At 37.1% G+C, this 19,710-nt stretch overlaps 1 long non-coding RNA gene across 1 annotated transcript in view; it reads left to right on the top strand.

The window, feature by feature from the left end:
- LOC119864618 overlaps positions 1–15,711 on the top strand; it is a 29,592-nt gene extending 13,881 nt beyond the window's left edge. The window contains exons 2-3 of the long non-coding RNA XR_005368409.1: positions 14,910–14,972; positions 15,657–15,711. This is a non-coding gene — a long non-coding RNA (uncharacterized LOC119864618). The remainder of the gene's footprint in view (positions 1–14,909; positions 14,973–15,656) is intronic.
- Positions 15,712–19,710: the final 3,999 nt, after the last annotated feature.

The following is a 19,710-nucleotide window of genomic DNA, read 5'->3' as shown; positions in this document are numbered from 1 at the left end:
TGAGAAAATAAATTTCTGTTGTTTAAGCCATTCGATCTGTGAATCTTTGTTTTTGCTGCTCACCCAAACTTGGAAATGGCTTTCTCCCCAGCCAGGCTGACACCACGATTTTGGTCTTTGAAGAGCATAAGCAGAGAACCTAGGGAAGCCTACAGAATTGTGAGATAATAAATGGGTATTTTAAGCCCCTAAATTTCTGACAACATATTATGCAGCAATAGAAGACTAATACAATACCCTAACTTATTAATTCATGAATGCTCACTTTAAATAGGGACGCATTTAGCATTAGGGACGCCTGGGTTGCTCAGTGGTTGAGCATCTGCCTTTGGCTCAGGGCGTGATCCCAGGGTCCGGGATTGAGTCCCACACCTGGCTCCCTGCGTGGAGCCTGCTTCTCCCTCTGCCTATGTTTCTCTCTCTGTCTCTCATCAATAAATCAATAAAATCTTTAAAAATAAATAAATAAATAAAAATAAATATTTTAGAATTATATTTTAAGATTTTAACATCTGAAAAATGTGAATGAAATGTATTATTTACTTTGGGTAGAAACTTTGCTGATTTTAGAATTAGTAGACTTGTTCAAATTTAAAAATATGTTGACGTTTTTCTCTGTGGTGAGAACAAAGGGAATCCCATATCGATCTTTATTGCTGTGAACCAAGTTTATGCTTCTTATGGAAGGTGGTGAATCCAAGCCTGAATTCAGATTGAATTGAAGTAAGTCGGGTTTTGAGGGAGAAAGAGTCAGCGGCTACAGTTGGTAGAGATTGGTACTAGATGATTGCTAAATTAATATTTAACTCTCTGTAATTCAACATATTTTAATCCTTCTAATAATCTATTACTTTTTAAAGCTGTAACTCAGAAAGTCACAAATTATTAGATAAATTAAAAACACATACTGGAGTATCTTTCCCCGAGGCCCACGAAGCCAAATCTCAGGACAATCTCAGCAAAGTTATACCATGAAGTATATCACCTGTGACCTGTAGCTTTCCAAAAATTTCCTTCTAAACTGTATTACAGCCATAAGGATTAAATTGCCCCCTCCTAATTGGCTGACTGACCATACCAAGTTAAAGATAAATTTGTAGTTTTAGAAATGAAAACCAATGATCAAGGAGCACTTTTATTTCTGATATAAATCACCACTACAGAGGAGATAGATGGCGTCAAGTGCCAAAATTGTAGGACTGTGGGGAATATTTGAGTTTTTGTCACATACTGCAATTTCCTCTGAATAATTTTGGAATCTGAGTAAGCAAGTCATAGACATTTATCAAAATAACATGTATGTCTCATTTTTACTAAAAAATGACTTATCTTTTGACTTATATTTAGGAGTAACTAATTTCTTCACTTCCTGATCATTGTTCACTTACTCATAAAGTTGATAAATTTGAGTTAACTATTCCCATATGTTTATCTACTTTGTGGATTATTATGCACAATTGCTCATTTTTCTTACTCTGTCTTTGAGTACTTTCCTGATCATAAGCTTTTTTCACAAGATTTCAGGCAAGAATAAAAAAAATGAGAGTGACAAATATAACTGGCTATTGTGAGGATTAATGACAATTCTACAAGTTTGAGACAGAGAGTGATATCATTGGCTTACCTTTGTTCACTGATGTATTATATCACCTAACATAGCACATAAAAGGCACATGGTATTTATTGCACAAATGAATGGGAATACTGGGTTACCTGTGAACTTTATTTCATTATTGATTTTGAATTGTTTCTCAGATATCTATTGGCTCATACGTATTTTTTTTTGTGAATTTTCTATTCACTTATTTTGTCATTTTACTGATTGATGTTTTTACTATTAACTTATATAACATTATATATATAATGTATATATATAATAGTAAAACTACCACAAATGTTGCAAATATTTCTTTTAGCTTAGTTTATGTCATTATTTTTAACTTATAGAACTCTTGTATTTATGTAAAAAATTTTTACTTGACATCCAAGAAAACCTTCCCTATTCAGAGATCAGATATTCACCTATATTTTTCTCATTTTAAATATATGATTTTAAAACTGTTAATCCATTCATCCATTTGGCATATGCTGTATGCTTTGACATTAGGATCTAAATTTATTTTATTTTATTTTATTTTATTTTATTTTATTTTATTTATTTTATTTTTTGGTAAATCAGCTAATGTATTTAGTTGTGGGAAATTCACTCTGGCTGTTTGAGCAGAAAAGCAATTTGTTAAATGGCCACTGAGTAAATTACAGAATTACCAAGGGGTTTGGAGAATTAGTATGGAAACTATGCAGATAGCAAAATCCAATACTATGCTTCAAATCTGTTCCGAGGGCCCACTGCTTCTCTGGCTGAGCAATAAAACCTGCAATTCCCACAATTAAACCACTAGCATTGAACGTTGGATATTCCAGTCACTCGCAGCCTAAGATATTCAATCTTGTTGCAGAGGCCACTGCAACCAGAGAGAATTCTTGATGTTTCTTATTTCTTTGGTGTACTGGTTCTCCATTCAAAATCTAGTGGAAGCATGTGTGTTATCTACCAGAGTCTAACGCATAGCTCATACCCTGGCTCAAGGGAAATTAGTAAACGCCTGCATTTTGAATCACAATAGTGGGAGGTAGTTTTTTTCCTGTCTCTGAAACTCATATGGTGGAAAGATTCAGGTGCTGAGATTATATACAGTTGACCCTGAACAACATGGGTTTGACTATGTGGATCCACTTTTACATAGATTTTTTTTCAATATAGTTGAAAGTTACACATGGATTTTTGACCACACAGGGTTTGGCACCCCCAACTCTTGTGTCATTCAAGGGTCAACTGTAGTTTGCTTTCTTGAGACTATAGATAAGTACATCAATGTGTGTATGTATATATATATACACACATTAACCATACTTGCAGTATACTTACCTTTTTGGTTTCTGGGGAATATTGAGTTGTAGAGAATAGGACCATGGATATGAGTATATGCTACCACCAGTGAAGAGTTGAAAATATTATCTTTGTGCTATAACTGCTGGCTTTGAATTCCATCTTTGCCATATACTAGCTCTGGGATCTTAATCAAATTAATCAACATCTCTCTTAGCCTTAGTTTATCTGTTAACTCTATGTATCAATATCCACTATGTTGTGATGATTATAATTGAAAAGAAGGTAAAGTTCACCATAGCACAGTGCCTGGCACAGAATATGCACTTAATAAATGTTATCATTATAAGTTGCAATCATTATGAATTCCATTTCTTTCAGCTGCAGCTGTGTGTCTTTCATGAATAAATAAATAAAATCTTAAAAAAAAATCACACTTCCTAATTTTAAACTATATCACAGGGACACCTGTGTGGCTCAGTGTTTGAGTGTCTGCCTTTGGCTCAGGTCGTAATCCTGGGGTCTCTGTCTCTGTCTGTCTCTCTGTGTGTTGGATGCAACAATACAAATTTATACTAAAGAATGCTCTGCTCCACTTTTAAAGATCTTAATGATTATTGATTGATTTTAAAGAGAGAAAGAGACGTGGCACATGAGCAGGGGGAGGGTAGAGGGAGAAAGAGCCCATAAAGTGGGGGGCCTAAGTGGGTGGCTTAAAGGGGGGAATTGGGGAGGTGGGTGGAGCAGTGAGCTTGATCCCACAACCCTGAGATGGTGAGTTGAGCTGAAACCCTGAACCAAAACCAAGATTCGGGCACTTAACTGACTGAGCTACCCAGGTGCCCCATGGTTTGCTCCCCTCTTAGAGGTAACATTATCAGTGCTGTAATTTTGGGATTAGTGAGTTAGTAGTCTTTGATGACCAGCACAGACCTATCAGCTGTGAATGGCCTTCCAACCATAATATGAGCTTTTCAAACGCAGGCAAATTTGCAATTTTTGTACTATTTGTTGAAAACACTGTCTGTATGCTGGAAGATAGAATTGTTTTCTTCAAAGTATCCAGATGTAGATATTGTCAAGGGCAGTCATATATTCCCTAGTCTCATACAAATTAGCCCTGTATGCAGTAAGTTCAAAAGTCAGTGTTCCCCAGAACAATATAAAAAACACCCTCTTTAAACTTATGAAGAGGATTTTTAAAATATTATTACACAATCAAGGCACAGATCAAACTCTTAGCTTTAAACAATTTCTGATAACTCCAGTGAATACCTTCTCATTTTGGTTTAAGATAGTGTATTATTTCTTCAGAGAAAGTGAACCAATATGATACACATACAAATTTATTTATTATAGAGAATTGGCTCACAGGGTTATGGAAGCTAAGAAGTCCCATGATCTGTTGTCTGCCAGCTGGAAACCCAGGACAACTTCTGGTCTGGGTCTGAAGCCTTGAGACCCAGGAGCATTGCTGGTATAAGTCTCAGTCTAAGGGCAGGAAAAGACAGAGGTGTCAGCTCATTTTAGTCGGGCTGAGGTCAAATTCTCCCCTTCTCAGCTTCTTTTGTTTTATCCAAGCACCTCAGTTGATTGTATGATGCCTTTCCATATTGGAGACAGCAATCTGCTTTACTTAGTCTACCATTTCAAATACTGATCGCATTCAGAAACACTCTCACAGATATACCCCCCAAATAATGTTCAACCAAGTATTTGGGCACTCTGACCAGTCAGGTTTATCTATAAAATTAATCATCATAATTAAGTTGGTTAAGTTAAAAATAATAAAATGTATATGCACCCCTTATGTTATTTTCTGTGTTCAGGTCATTCTGAGGATTTTTAAGCTCTGGAATATTTGCTAACAAATTCTGAAACTGCAATACAGCCCACATGTTCAGGACTTCCTCATTCTTTGAGTCTCTCTGCAAACATGATATTCTAGGGAAATCCAGTGATTCATCAACTTCGATGCAAATGGATTATATTCTCACAGCACCACTCTATAGAGTAGGAGTAATTTGTGAGTATATGTTTATATACATTCTTTTGGGGGTAGAGGGATATCATGCAAAAATTGATGACTTCTGAGTGGAAAAACATGCAAACAAATTCAAATTGTACAAATAAAACCAAAAGTGAATTTTCATCCTTCATAGTACATTTCCAAAGTAAGGCTAATACTCTTTGTTCTAGTGGAGTGAACTTTGGCATAGCACTATAGAAGTCATCCTCGGCCTTGAATTGATGGTGAATATCAGTATTTTTTTAAAATCAAAATTTCTCAAAGTCCTGACTCACAGATGTATATAAAAGCAAAGAGAATCAAAACTCCTAAACTTTGCTTTGCTGGGTTAGAGTGAGCTGCTGTTGGAACATAAGAACTGAATAAGGCAGCTCATGTTGAATTTGGGTCACTTCATTGACTTAGTACTCAGGCAATGGGGTTGTCTTTGATAACATTTGCACTACTAATGCCACGTCAGCAAGGAATGGATTGCAAGTGGATTACCATTTCAGTATCAAGGTCCAAGAAATTGAAGAAACTCTTAGAAAAGGTCTGGGTGGGGGGGATTCCAACTCTGCCTGCTGAGAAATTGACAATGATTTGTCAGTCTCAACTTCACCTTGTGGAAGAACCTTCTATGGCATCTTGGCCAAAAAATTGCTCATGATTTTTCAGCAATAGGACCTTGGGTCAGATTTACCTCATGCACACAGCTAGAATACTCGCCAAATAAGGCAAATAATGAATCAATATCTCCCTTTCAAATTGTTCTGAGTGGGCTTTTTATTTTCTTTCTCTTTTATGTTGAAGTTTAATGACGTGCATTGACTCGTCCCCTGGAATGCCAATGGGTGTCTGTATAGTTAAAAAAAAATTATAATCTTATTTCATTTTTTGATCAAATTTCTTTAAAAGGTGGTGCTTCAGGGATCTGGCTCTGATGAAGTTGACAACTTTTACAGCAGCAGCAAAGACTTCTTTCAGTGTTATTGGCCAAGTCTTTGATACCAGTGCAAGATAATTCTAGTGTCATTGAGTTGTTTCTCTCTTTACCAAAGCAACAAAATTAGATGTATTTCCAAGCAGCACAGGTGCTCCATTTTGCACAAAATTCCTGAATTTTCTTTCAGTCTGAATGTTTCTTAGCAAAAAAGAAAAATTGTGTTGTTAAAAATTCTGTTGATAGTCCTTGGAGTTTCTAAAAGGGGCTCACAAAATAAGAATCCTTACAACAGTTCGTTTGTCCTTATAGATGTAGTTTTATCTGGTTGAATGCTGAGGAAAAAGATTTTCCCATCATGATTTGACTCAAAACATTAGAAGAAACGTCAGTGATTTTTTATTGGATAATAGGACTTTACAGCAGCACACTTTTTTTTTTTAGATTTTATTTATTTATTCATGAGAAACACAGAGAGAGAGGCAGAGACATAGGTACCGGGAGAAGCAGGCTCCCGACAGAAATCCCAATGCAGGACTGGATCCCAGGACCCCAGGGTACATGGCCTGAGTCAAAGGCAGATGCTCAATCACTGAGCCACCCAGGTGTGTCTACAGCAACACACTTTTGATTTTAATTTTTTGGTTCACAAATCAGCTCGACAATATGTATGGCACATGTGCCACGCAGTCTTTAATCATGATCTGATGCTTTTATCCATCAGTATGATCAATAACTCTGTAGGTTGCTTCGAAACGACTCTGGGTGTTAGGGCAAATTGATGTTCAATAAAACAGTGTTCGTTTCAAATCGAGTCTTCTTTTCATGGCAAAAATCCACTCTGTCCTCTGAACTCTCAGGATGGTTGTCACAGAGAATCATTTCTGCTTCTCTGGCTATCAGTACAACCCCCAAATCTCCGTAGCTCAAAATTATACATTTGTTTTTCTCCTTAGCAGGTCTGCAGTTCAGCTGAGGCAGCTCTCTTGCAGACTGCAGAGTGGATTTGGCTTTGCTTTACCTGTTCTTCATTCTGGAACCAGTAGCTCCCCAGAGCCTAATCTTTTTATGGCAGATGTCAGGGGCACTGGAGGCCAAGACAAACCGTGAACCACCCTTTAAAACCTCTGCTTGAGGCATGCTGGCTAACACTCCATGCATGACTTTACCTTATAACATTTTCCCCTCCTCTTCATTGTCTTAATTATTTTAATTAGTGTAGCTATATTTTCAAGTCTTATCAAGTAATGTGGTTCCTCCCACTTTATTCATTTTCAAATTGTTTGGGCTAATCAAGTTCCTTGACTTTTGCATATAGGCGTTAAGATTTTGATAGAAATTGCATTGATCCTCTGGATCAATTGGAGAAGTGACACCTTTATTATGTATTAATGTGCCATGTACCAAAAAATCTAATCCATGACAAAGATCTCTGGTTTCTTTCATCAGGGTTTTGTGATTTTCAGATACAGATCCTATTCTTGTTTAGTTAGTTTTATATCTAAGTATTTTGTTTTCTTTGGAGTAATTGTATACTGTATTGTTTCCAACTTTATTTCAGCTGCTTAAGAGCTTGTTTCTCAAACTTTTGCCATGTATGTTAGGGTTTACTTTAGGGTTTATTATATTTCTATAATGTGATCACACAATATGGCCTGTATAGTTTTCACTCTTATATTTAGGCAATTCTTTTGGCCAAGTACTTATTAACACTTACGTGTTTTCTGAATGTATGCAAGGAAGGTATAATTCCATTTACAGGATATAAAACTGAATCTGATCATCTTGAGTCTGACATTATAATTTATTAAATAGACTTCTTTGTGATCTTAAAGCATGCTCTTATCTATTTTGTAATACGATCTATAAAACAGAGTGCTATGTTCAAGTACCTGATTGAAATTAGTTTTGTTTTACTTATAAGTTTTATTTTATAAGTCTAATGTCTTGCTTATTGCATTGCTTCTTTTTCACATGGTAATAGTAATAATACGTACATATCAACCAGTGAGTATCATTTGGTTTGTGCCTATTTTTTTATAAACACATGTATTTGAATCTTATTCTTACTTTTCTCTCAAAGCCTATATCATTAACCTAGGAGTTTAAGCTATTTTCGTTATTACATTTATTATCAAAACTTACAGCCTGAAATTTTTTCACTTTGTACTTGGTGTGTTTGCTTTTCTATATTGCCATTGGTTGCCAACTTTCCATCTTTTTATGAAGGGACAATTGTTTGCTTCTTTATTTTTGAGTGTTATGGAAGATATCTACTTGTAGTTCTCTCTAAGGTTACTGTGAAGTTTTCCAAACATATAATTAATCTTCCATTTTAAAAAACTAAAGATATCTCTAAAGGACAGGATATTTATTCAGCCCATGTAGCTCTCTTTCAACTCACTTTTCCCCTCTGTTTTCTGGTCATTAAGATAATCGGTAAACATAAATCTAGATCATTATTATCATTTACATTATTAACATTAATATTTTATTTTATGAATATTATCTTTAAAAGTATACTATTTCACATTTTCACTATGTAACTGTTTTAACTATAATAACAACAGTTTCAAACTTTTTTTTAAAGATTTTATTTATTTATTCATGAGAGACACAGAGAGAGAGGCAGAGACACAGGCAGAGGGAGAAGCAGGCTCCATGCTCCGGGAGCCCGATGTGGGATTCGATCCCGGGTCTCCAGGATCGCGCCCTGGGCCAAAGGCAGGCGCCAAACCGCTGCGCCACCCAGGGATCCCGAAGATTTCCATTATTGAGTGTACTTTTATCTCCTTATGGAATTTCTTTGTGTCTTCCATCTTCTTTTTCATGTCTGTTTTTCTCTCTGCATCTGAGCCAATGGTCTCTTTTTTACATCATGATTTTCCCATATAAGAAATTCCTATTTAGGGGGAGGCATGCTTTCCTTTTCCTTAAATAGGAAGCAATTCATTACTAAAAACTAATTCCTGGGTTTTATAACAAATCATTTTCAAAAGTAATCTTTTTGCTCTGATTATTTTTACCTTAGTTTCAACCCATAATAGATTGTTTCTGTATACTCACTTAATTGCCCAGAAATGAGGAAAGATTTGCACAGACTCAGTTATTTGTGAAAACAAAGAGTTTGTAGCTATTTCAAAATGGCCCACTGTCTGAATAACAGGCATAGCTTCCATGCCATTTCTTTTCCCTATCAAAGATTCATCATTTACAGATCTTTGGGACTGAGATGTGTAAGCTCTCTAACTCCCACTGTACAGTTCTCTGAATCTGTGAGTAGTTGGAGTGTGTTGAATATGTCAGCCCACAGTACACATTGCTCTAAGTACTCTTCTAGTCTATTCCTCGGGCCCCTTTGTGTTCCATGGGGGGATTACAAATATCAGAGTGGTATCACCCATCATGTTGCTCCACCCCTGGCCAATAATGCCAGGAATGAAGTTTCTGAATGTGTGTAAAAGGAGAGATTCTGAGAGCACACGGAAAGGAAAAGGAGTATATCACTGAATACCCTGCTAGTGTAATTTTCATATGATAAGGTAATGGCTCTTCATTTTTCTGTTTGAAATAGACTCAGCATCTAAGTTGTGATTGGACAGTGGAGGAAGGTAGAGGGAGGGGTTTAAGCAGACAGATGTGAGCTGGTTAAAGCTTCCTTCAACCCAATTTTAGAGTAGCTAGTTTCTACCTTTTGAGTCTATGAAACATGTGTAAGACTTTTATTGTTTCTCAACCTTGATACACCAGCCCTGTAGTTAGCAATTCATCCCAACTTCTGTATTAGTGTCTCTTCCCTTATGTTTCACTGCAGCATGAATATTTTTTGCTAAACTATTTAAGGTATTTTACTGGAAATTTGAAATAGGGGCTATTAATGAAATGCCATTTTTGTTCAGATATCTTCAAAGTTTAAAATATTTGCTCAATTACTGAACTGAGTTTCTTTTTTTTTTTTTTTTTTTTCTAAAAGAGGCCTCTAGATTTAGTTCATCTGGATGGCATAGATTTATACAATTTTCTCCAAAAAAAAAGTCCCCCTTGATTTACAGTGTAATTGAACTTAAATCTGCTGGTCCTGGGCTTACATAAAACTTCCATATCTGTTCAGCAGTTAATTCTTGCTTGCCCTTTGTCAAGGGCCATGGGACTGACTCCACAATGGTGTTGTCAGGTTTGACCTTAGAGTTCGCTACCATTAGATTCTTGTCACTGGCTAATTCAACCATGCCTGACATCTCTGCTTCTCTTACTTATTGCCCAAAGTGTAGTCTCCTCTGTTAGCTCTTTTCTTCCATTTGTTCCTCTTCACATTATCTTATGCTTTTTTCTTCCCAAGTAGCTATTTCCCTCATTCCCACACAGTTGTACATTCTGGAAGCACTATTTTTTAGTAGGAAATTCTACTCTCTTTGCAGCCTCTTCCCTGAGTACAGGAAGAAGAAAGTTGCTTTATTTTTTTTTTTTTTTTGCTTTAATTCTTTGGTTATCAGAAGATTATTTCAAACACATATCTTACACACATACACAAGCTTCATGTTAAGCCATTTGTGAACTCATGGGATGGTTCATCCACTCTAGTCATTTCTGTAATAAGTAAGCATTTATAATCGGAGAAACTGGCCTCTTTCTCAGCATAAAGAGATATTAAAGAGATACTCAGCTAAAGTTAAGCAAGCTATATGATTCTTTCATACACTTCTGATGTGAATGTTACATTCTTATTTACTTTGTCCTTTCTTATGGCCCTAGTTAGTAGCCTTGGCAACAGTCCTAGCTTTCTCTGCTGTCCTAAGCATTGCTAAGGGCCCAAGTCCAACATTATTTATGTGTTAGTTAACAATTACAAAAATATTTGCTTGGATTGACCAAATAAGAAGTAGCCAGGGAACAGTTCTATAAATTACCATCCTGCTCCCACCCCCCAACCACACTGTGATTATAATTGGGACCTTATTCCCTTTATTTATTTTTTTTTTTTTTTAAGATTTTACTTATTTATTCATGAGAGACAAGAGAAAGAGGTAGAGACACAGGCAGAGAGAGAAGTAGGCTCCCTGTGGGGAGCCCTTTGTGGGACTTGATCCCAGGACCCTGGGATCAAACCCTGAGCCAAAGGCAGATGCTCAACCACTGAGCCACCCAGATACCTCCTTATGTCATCTTACTTAAAAGCATTTGTGTGATATGGTGATTTATAAAAAATGTATATTTGGGTTTGGTCCTCATTTCTGTCACAGTGCTTCTAAAACCCTTGGAATTTCCTAAATCTCAAGAGCAATAAAGGTGTCTTTTGTTATGTTAATGAGGTAACTTTTGGAAAGTACCTAAGGGTGGGGACTGGTTGCCAGAGGAGCCAATCCTGCCTTTAGAGGATTAGAGCTCTCAGTACCACCCTCAACTCTGGTGGAGAGGAGATGGGTTAGAGGCTGAATCAACTGCCATGGCCAATGATTTAATTAACTCTACCTATGTACCTCTCCCCATACTTTTTTCCCTACGTACTTCTTCAATCAGGCTGTTTCTGAGTTTTATAATAAAGTGGTGATCTAGTAAATAAAATGTTTCTATGAGTTCTGTGAGCAACTCTAGCAAATTATCAAACCTGAGGATGGGATCCTAGGAACGTCTGATTTATAGCCTGTTATTCTGAAGTACAGGTAACAACCTTGCTACGTGTTTGGCATCTGAAGTCCAAGGAGGGGGGTCATTGGAACCTCTACCCTATAGCTAGTAAGAAGCAAACGTGATAACCTAGCTTTGTGATTGGCATATGAAGGGTAGAGGGATGATCTTGTAGGACCAAGCCCTTAACCTGCAGATCCCTGTTATCTCCAGAGAGATAGTGTCAAAACTGAATTAAACTCAACACCCAGCTGTCATGGAAGCATTGGTAGCTTGGTAGTATGATAGGAAACCCTACTCCGTGCAACAGAATTGGTGATCAGAACCTATTATTTGTTCACTTATTTTTTTTTAAGATTTTATTTATTTATTTGAGAGAGACAAAAATAGCAACAGAGATAGTGAGAGAGAACAGGAATGGGAAGGAAAGGGGGATGGGATGTGGGTCTCCATCCCATGCCCTGGGATCATGACCTGAGCCAAAGGCAGACACTTAACTGCCTGAGCCACTCAGGCCCCCAACTAGAACCTTTTAAATCTGCCTTTGTATTCTCTTCTTGGCTGAAATCCAGTGGCTGGATGCTGGTTAGCTTAGTAAGGACCAACTTTTTTTTTTTTGTCTCACTCCCTACACCTCTGCTTGGACATTTATTGTCCTGGCTGAAATGGAAATCTTTGTTAACTTGGTCAATCAGCCCCTCCTTCTTGAAAATTGACTCTCTTGGTTTCCATGACACCACGCGCTCATGCTACACTACTCAAGAGTAGGGCTATTTTTTTCCAGGCATGTCTCCTTTCTTAAACATTGGTGACTGTTGAAGTTTGGGGAGTGATAATCATGTCTCTTTCCAATGTGGCTTCTGAACCACTGGAGAGGTAGATATAGGACACAGATGGAGAACAACATACCAGCTTTATTTGGATAAGGCTGAATTGGCAAATGTACCTTGAGACCACAATTGCATGACTCAGTCTTTTGACAGAATTGGATGGACCTTTTCAGTCAGTTTAAGGTAGTGAAATAAGAAACCCTCAGGCTTCCCCTTGCAAGGCAAAGCCTGCCTCTGCAGCTTCTGACAGGAGAAGTAGGAATATATATCCACGCTATACACCAATTAGTTTGAAAGTGAAGGAAGATAGGACCCTGGGCCATACCCGTGCAGTCAGATATTTTTGTTTTCTCAATCTGATAAATCACCGTTCCTTCCTTGATGACCTCTCTGAAAATGTGTGAAAAAATGTTTTTAACCGTAGGCTGCCCAGCTTGATACACAGATATCCCTCAAATATCTGATTAATTAATCACTCCTTATTCCACAAATAATATCTCATGAATTCTTCATACACTCCTAGTAATGGGGCCTGCCCCAACCGTAACTCCTCATGTTTACATCTAAGCTTGATGATCATTCATATTTATGTAGTTGTCATTCCAGATTTTATTCACACATAAACTTTTTAGCAAAAAAGGATTTTTTTTGAAGATTTTATTTATTTATTCATGAGAGACACACACAGAGAGAGAGAGGCAGAGCCACAGGCAGAGGGAGAAGCAGGCTCCATGCAGGGAGCCCAACATGGGACCCTGGTCTCCAGGATCAGGCCCCGGACTGAAGGCAGCGCTAAACCACTGAGCCATTGGGGCTGCCCAGCAAAAAGGATTTTTACAAAGACTCATTCTGTAGAAATACTTTTCAGACTTAGAAAACTGATACCTCATGACATTATTTCTTACACTTAGGGAGCATGCATTCTTTAAAGTTGCACATGTACTTTGAGGTGTAATAATGAGGAAGAAAAAGGTCATTCAGAACCTTTTCCCCAGCTGACACTCATTTGGGAATGTTAAAAAATATCCTCGTTATATCAGACTTTCTACTCAGAATCACAAATCTCTCCAGATTTCAGAATACTCCTCCCAAACTAAGCTTCAGAATCATGTAAAATACAAGGCCCCATCAATGCCGATATTCTGAATGACCTTTTTCTTCAAGACCGAGACACTGAATTATACTTTAATCTTTTTGCTTGTAAGGCTTTTTTCCTAGACCCCAAAGCTGAGCACATTCATGCATGTGTAGGATTTGAGCAATTTCTTCCATGTTGGAAATGCCCTTCCCAGTGTGAGATCTTTTTCTTGACATGCAGTAGAGACCTGCTTTGCACTGGACAAAAAACAGGAGACAATGAGCACTTTATGGCAGTTCAGGCCTGGAAGGCAAGAAATTACTGAGTGGCTGAATCAACATTTAATCAGCTCCTGTGTACAGAGAACAATTCAAGCCCTGAGAGGAATACAGAATTCTCTATTAGTTCATGTTCTCTTCTTGTCATATGCCTCTTTTCTGATGGAAAATTCACATAAAGAGAAATTCTTGTAAGTCACTGAATTTATCAGTCTGCTTAGTAATATTCTCAGATGTGACTTAATGTACTAACTCCTGAATAATATGTGCCATCTACCCAATCTGCAACACCACTCAATTTCTTGTAGTATTCAGGGTTTTTCCCTTCTAGATTCATGGATGCTTTCTAGATGAGCCATAAAAACAGATAAACCATCTGGGTGTCTCTTTTAGGAAAAATATCTCCAATCATTAGGACTAAATATGACTTTCCAGTGCTTGACTAAAATTCAAAGTCTGTCTTTCACTCAGTTGCTAGATATTATACTGGTTGTACATACTGGTTGTTCACATTTTTTTCCCCACTCTTTTTCCAGGAAGTCCTTTCAAACATTGACATATATGCTGAATGATTTCCTGAGTTCTTTATTCATTCATTCAATAGTATTTATTGAGTATCTTTTGTGCCCAAGCACTAGGGTTACTAAAATATTACTATATATGGCCCCTGACCCTGAGATACCCACTATCTAGTGAGGGAAACAGATGGAAACCAGCAGTGACAGCATGATTTGATGTGTAAGTTAACAAAGGTATGTACAAAGGTAAAGCAGTCAAGCTGCCTTGGGAGGAGAAGGGGAAATGGGATACTTTGATCTTGTCTTCGATCACCTTTATGGAGCTTCCCAGGTGGGAGAGGGAACCTAAGAAAAGGAAAATGTACTAAGGAATCAAGTAATTGTTTAGCCTGTTATAGTGTTATTTCTTTGGAAATAAACAACACATGTTTAATTTAGAAATTCACAAACACTAAATGACAGATTTTCTTCTCAGTAGAGTGAGATCCCTAGAGCAAAAGGGGAGAAGAATGGTTTTTATCCAGAGAAACATTGCAAAATCAAGTCAGCTAAAGATAGTTTCATATTTATGCATTTGGACACTTGTTTTTCACATTAAGTTTGTTTATCAAGTTCTAATTTAAAATTACTTCAAGGCCCAAATATTCCTCTGCTTGTGCATATATTACCGAACTGGGACAGCATGACTGGCATAATCTTGGTTAAGACCATGTCTTTGACTTTTCTTTCCTTCTTCCAGGATTATACACTGAGTATGAGCAGCCAGACCAAAACTTCTGATGTGGCCAAGAACAAGGACTGGGTGAGCCAAAAGTGAAGGGGTGAGATGTTCGATGAGTCTGTGGTCAAGCCAACAGCATGTTTGGCCTTCTTGCCATGAATGATTGCTGAATTCTTTAAATAGGGGAACTCGGGTAAATGAGTGCTCTTGTACTCAACTGACCACTCTGGAGATTTGTGTGGCCACTAGCCCTCAGCTATCTTGGATAGACTAAGAAACCTGAGGAACAGAGGAAATGGGGACTTAGTACTGTTTGGGGTTTCTTTGTACTGCGAAATTTGTTTTTAAAGATCTTTCCCAATCCTGAGAGTCCTGGATACCCTCCTTTGAAATGGAAATTCTCCACAGAAGTGTGTAGGTCATTGGATGTTGCGAAGGAGAGAAGAATAGAGAGCTTATGATATTTAATGCTTGTCGTCATAAAATGTAATATAGTTAATATTTTGGGTCGTCAGTAAAGTAGATTTACTAACACTTTTGCACGTGAACATCTTTGCTTTAAATAATTAGTTGAGCTGGGAACCTAGTATGTCACAGTATTCATGAGTTGCTTTTACTCTGGAAAAGATGCTGGTGCACTGTTCTGGTGATATCAGCAACAAAAATTTCTATGTGAAGTATTTTTCAGTCCTAACATCCTCTTTTATCTCTAAACATATTTTTGTTTACCTGGCATGATTATAATGAGACTCTGTTGTGCCCAAGATTGCGAATCTGAGAAACCACCAAGGAGCCGACACGGATGCAAACACACGAGGGTTGATTTACAAGCTCGAGCTTGGGTCCAAGTAAACCGACACAGCGGAGCAGGGACTTGGACCCCCAGGTGGGCTCCAGCTTCGTTTTAAGGGCTGGTCTAGGGGACCTCCAGAAGGGGGGTTGGAATTTCTCAAGTTCTGTTTACATTCTGATTTGGGGCCTTCAAGGGCCGCTCTGTTCTCATTCTGATATGGGACTTTCTGTCCCTGGCTTGGGCTCTGTTCTCATTCTAATATGGGGCTTTCTAGGGCGTTAAGCTATAAACTGTTGTTTTTTTTTTTTTTTTTCCCTGTAACTGAAGTAATGTAAATTTCAGCTCTTATTCACAGGGGCCTGGGATGGCTGTACTTGTGCTAACGCTGAACTGAAAGTGGAACGGCCTTAATTTTCTCGGCCTCCACAACTCCACAATCTCCTTGCTTGCATAAACCACAGGTAAAAATTGCTTTCAATAATCCATGGTACTTTTCATTTAACAAATGATAGATATATTCTGGCCATTCTTTTCCTTTTCTTCATTAGGGCAGCCATCATTTCTATTATCTAAGAAAAACTGATAAAGAGAATGAGAAATGGGAATCAAGGCACCAAAGCACTTTGCAAGACCTGTAATGTAAATACACACTTTTCCGTAAGCAGGATCAGATGACACACTCTTGGAAGAGTGCTACATTTATTAATTCAATTCCAACAACAGCCCTAACTCCCAATTTTTAGATGAGGAAACTGATGCACAGAGATTTTAAGTAACTTTCTAAAGACTCAGTGGAGTTGGGGAAGCTTGAATTCAGGCACTCTAGGCTCTCAACCATTATGCTACAAATAACTTTTAATTTTAGTGAGAGAAAGCCACATTATTTTGCTTGATTGGGTTAACTGGTAAAAAATCATTACCTTTTAAACCTATTTTTATTTTAATTCTTCTGATTTTTATAAAGACTGATTGAAGTGTGCTTACAGCTACTGTACTTGGTTTCAAAGATATGAAATCAGGTGGCTTGTACTCTATGGTGAACTAAGCAACTATATTGAGACTCAAATGACTAACACTTTGCTGGCCCTCACATCTGGTACTGGGCCCTGGTAAATATGCCCCCCTGGCTGAACTCAGAGATTAAAAACATTCAATCCTAGCACATTAGCAGATTCCTGCTTCATTCACGCAAGTGGGAATTTTGCATAAAGTACAATGCAAATATGCATGGTATTTTTCAAAGGGAGATAATATTCTGGGGATGCTTATCTTCAGATAAAGTTAAATTGGACATTTTTAAGTATTTAGAACAAATGAAATCTTTCATATACTGTGTAAATTAGAAATTGTGCAAAACAATACAATACATATCACAACTCCCACAGAAAGAGAACATTGGATGGTGAATAATATAAAAAGTGATATGATTGGATGCTTAGGCTCAAAGGCCATCTGACACTTGCTGGCTATGTGATATCGACATCTTTTAACCTCTATGACTTAATTTCTTCACATGTGAAGTAAAGATTACAATAGCAACAATATTATGCAGTTATTGTAAAGATTAAACCAGGTAATCTATAAAGCCTGAGCAGAATGCCTGGTACATAGTAAGCCCTTGGTAAATGTTAGCAACTGTTGTATTCTTGAGAATGTGTATTATGGATTGCTATTTGTCTTAGTTGAGCCATAAGTGACTTTAACCAATAAGAATTTATTCATGAGTCACTTTTTTTATACCAGCTATCAATACTCAGCCAATTAAACTGAGGTGATAGTTGATGTTCTATAGGTATGTTTACAGAGTAAATTACCACAATGAGTGCTTATGATAGAATTAAAAGGGCATATTCCCTCCCACAAAGTTCTATAAGGAGGCCAGAAAAAATTGAATTGGTATATGTGAAATGTGAAAATAAGATAACTTTGAGAAAATGCAATTTGTCTATGTCAGATTTTTGCCCAAGGTTAGGCCGGTTGTTGACTTCAGCTTTAATTGTTTTAGTCTATAGTCCACTGGACAGGCAGACATTTGGAGCTCAAAGATATTTTGGCTTAGATGATAATAATTTATAGGCCTTAAAAGTGTTCTCTGAACTGTCCCAGAAAAATATACTTCCAGAAGTGCTAGTATTTGTGAGCAATCTATGACAAATAGAATAGGCTTGTTTGTCTGTTAAATCTCTTAATTAAAAGCGGATTAGAGGTGACTATGGTAAAAAAGACCACAATGTTCCATATTTTGTGCATTGGTAATCAGTCCACTTTAAAACTTGAGACTCAATTTTAAATGTTGCATATTTTATCTGCTATTCATTAACATTTGCCAACGATTACTAAATAAATAAATAAATGAATGAAAAGAACAAAAAAGGTTTCATATGCCACAAGTGTATTCCAAAAACACTGGCCAAGTCTCCTGAAAATTCAGACTACTAATAGAAAGAATTGAATATAATAAACTTTTATAGAATTCTTGCTTTATTATACTTCTATGACTTTTACTAAAATGCTTGCCACATGTAACTTATTAGAAACTTTGGATCTTAGTCAGCATACTGATTTCTCTCTTGTATTAGGAAGCTACTCCGACACCCAGGTGGGGGATACAACTCCTGTTGACTTGAACTTCTCAAAATTAATTTTATATAAACTGCAGATTTATAGCTCCTTGCCAGATTATAAGAAAGCATTTGGAAAGCAAAAGTAAAGTGATTTCTGTAACAAAATCGAGCCATATATTGGAGGTGAGAGCGGGCTGGTCCCTTACAGGACATACCAGACTTAGAATGTATTCTGCATGCCATCCCAGGATGGCTTGAAGACTTCTTTTCCAGGCCCCACTATTGTTGTGCCTATTTGCATTTTAACTGTTGCCATCTTATGGGTGTGGGCTGCATTTGCTAATTCGGAGAGGAGAAACTAAGAAACCATTCACACCATCTAAACCAATGTTCCATTAACAACATTATTCTTGAAAGGAGAGATGAGGACTAAGTTGTACCAAGTGAAATGTGTCATGGAGAAAACACCCTGTGGATCCAGTTGTCTGTGTGTGTTCTTTAGTAGGCAGAATGGAAAAATGAAGACTTTTCCATCATTGCTGAACTATTTAATTGCATATGCAAAACCTGTGTGAAACACTGACAACCTTAGTCTGAATTGATGCATCTTTAAGGGGATGGAAGCCTAATGTATGTGATTCAATACGTGGAGAAACTGATTCAGGACTGTTGCTTATTCTTAGCAAGCTAGCAGAAATATTTTCCAGGTTTCTTTAGTAAAGCCATATGATCTTGAAGGGAAAAGTGTCTTTCTGCATTCATGTTGCATTGTAATGCTATACATTACCGCATACAATTGTAGATTCTCGTTTTGTATACACACTACCGAAATAGGATGATAAGGATGATCTTATAGTGAAAAACCAAGGAAAGCAAAGAAATGTCTAATAATCATCTGCTTACTTTATGTCACCCATTGTGCTCTGTGCTTTTATCTTCTATTTCAGTATATTCTTAGTATAAGAAGCCTATTTTATTTTTCACAAAAAGCTAATATATTAGCATTATTGGATCGATTTTTTTTTTTCTGTTTGGGAAACACTTGTACAGTGTATAAATTATTGTCCTAGGCAGTAGAGACTACTACTAATCACATTTTATAAATGAAGGCACTGAGGATAACAATAATTAAATTGCTAGAGACCATAGCTAGTGTTTGATTCTGAGGCTGGAGACACCAATAGACAATAGCCAGACTATATGTAACATCTGGACTCTGACCTGCAACTTGCAGCACCAGCCCAAGAAGTCAAACCACTACCTGCAGGACTGCAGACTCATAAAGATTTCCTCTTATGTTCTCTTCTACAGGTTTTATAGTTTTAGGTTTTTACATTTATATCTGCAATTCATTTTGAGTTGACTTTGTGTATGTTGTTTGGAAGAGTACCAACTTTTTTTTTTTTTTTTGCATGTGGATGGATACCCAGTTCTGGCAGCATTTGATGAGAAGAGTATTTTT

The sequence above is a fragment of the Canis lupus genome, chromosome 13, assembly GCF_011100685.1.
Source record: "Canis lupus familiaris isolate Mischka breed German Shepherd chromosome 13, alternate assembly UU_Cfam_GSD_1.0, whole genome shotgun sequence".
Lineage (NCBI taxonomy): Eukaryota > Metazoa > Chordata > Mammalia > Carnivora > Canidae > Canis > Canis lupus.
Note: the sequence above shows the minus strand (reverse complement) of the source record. Positions and strands in the feature narration are given on the sequence as shown.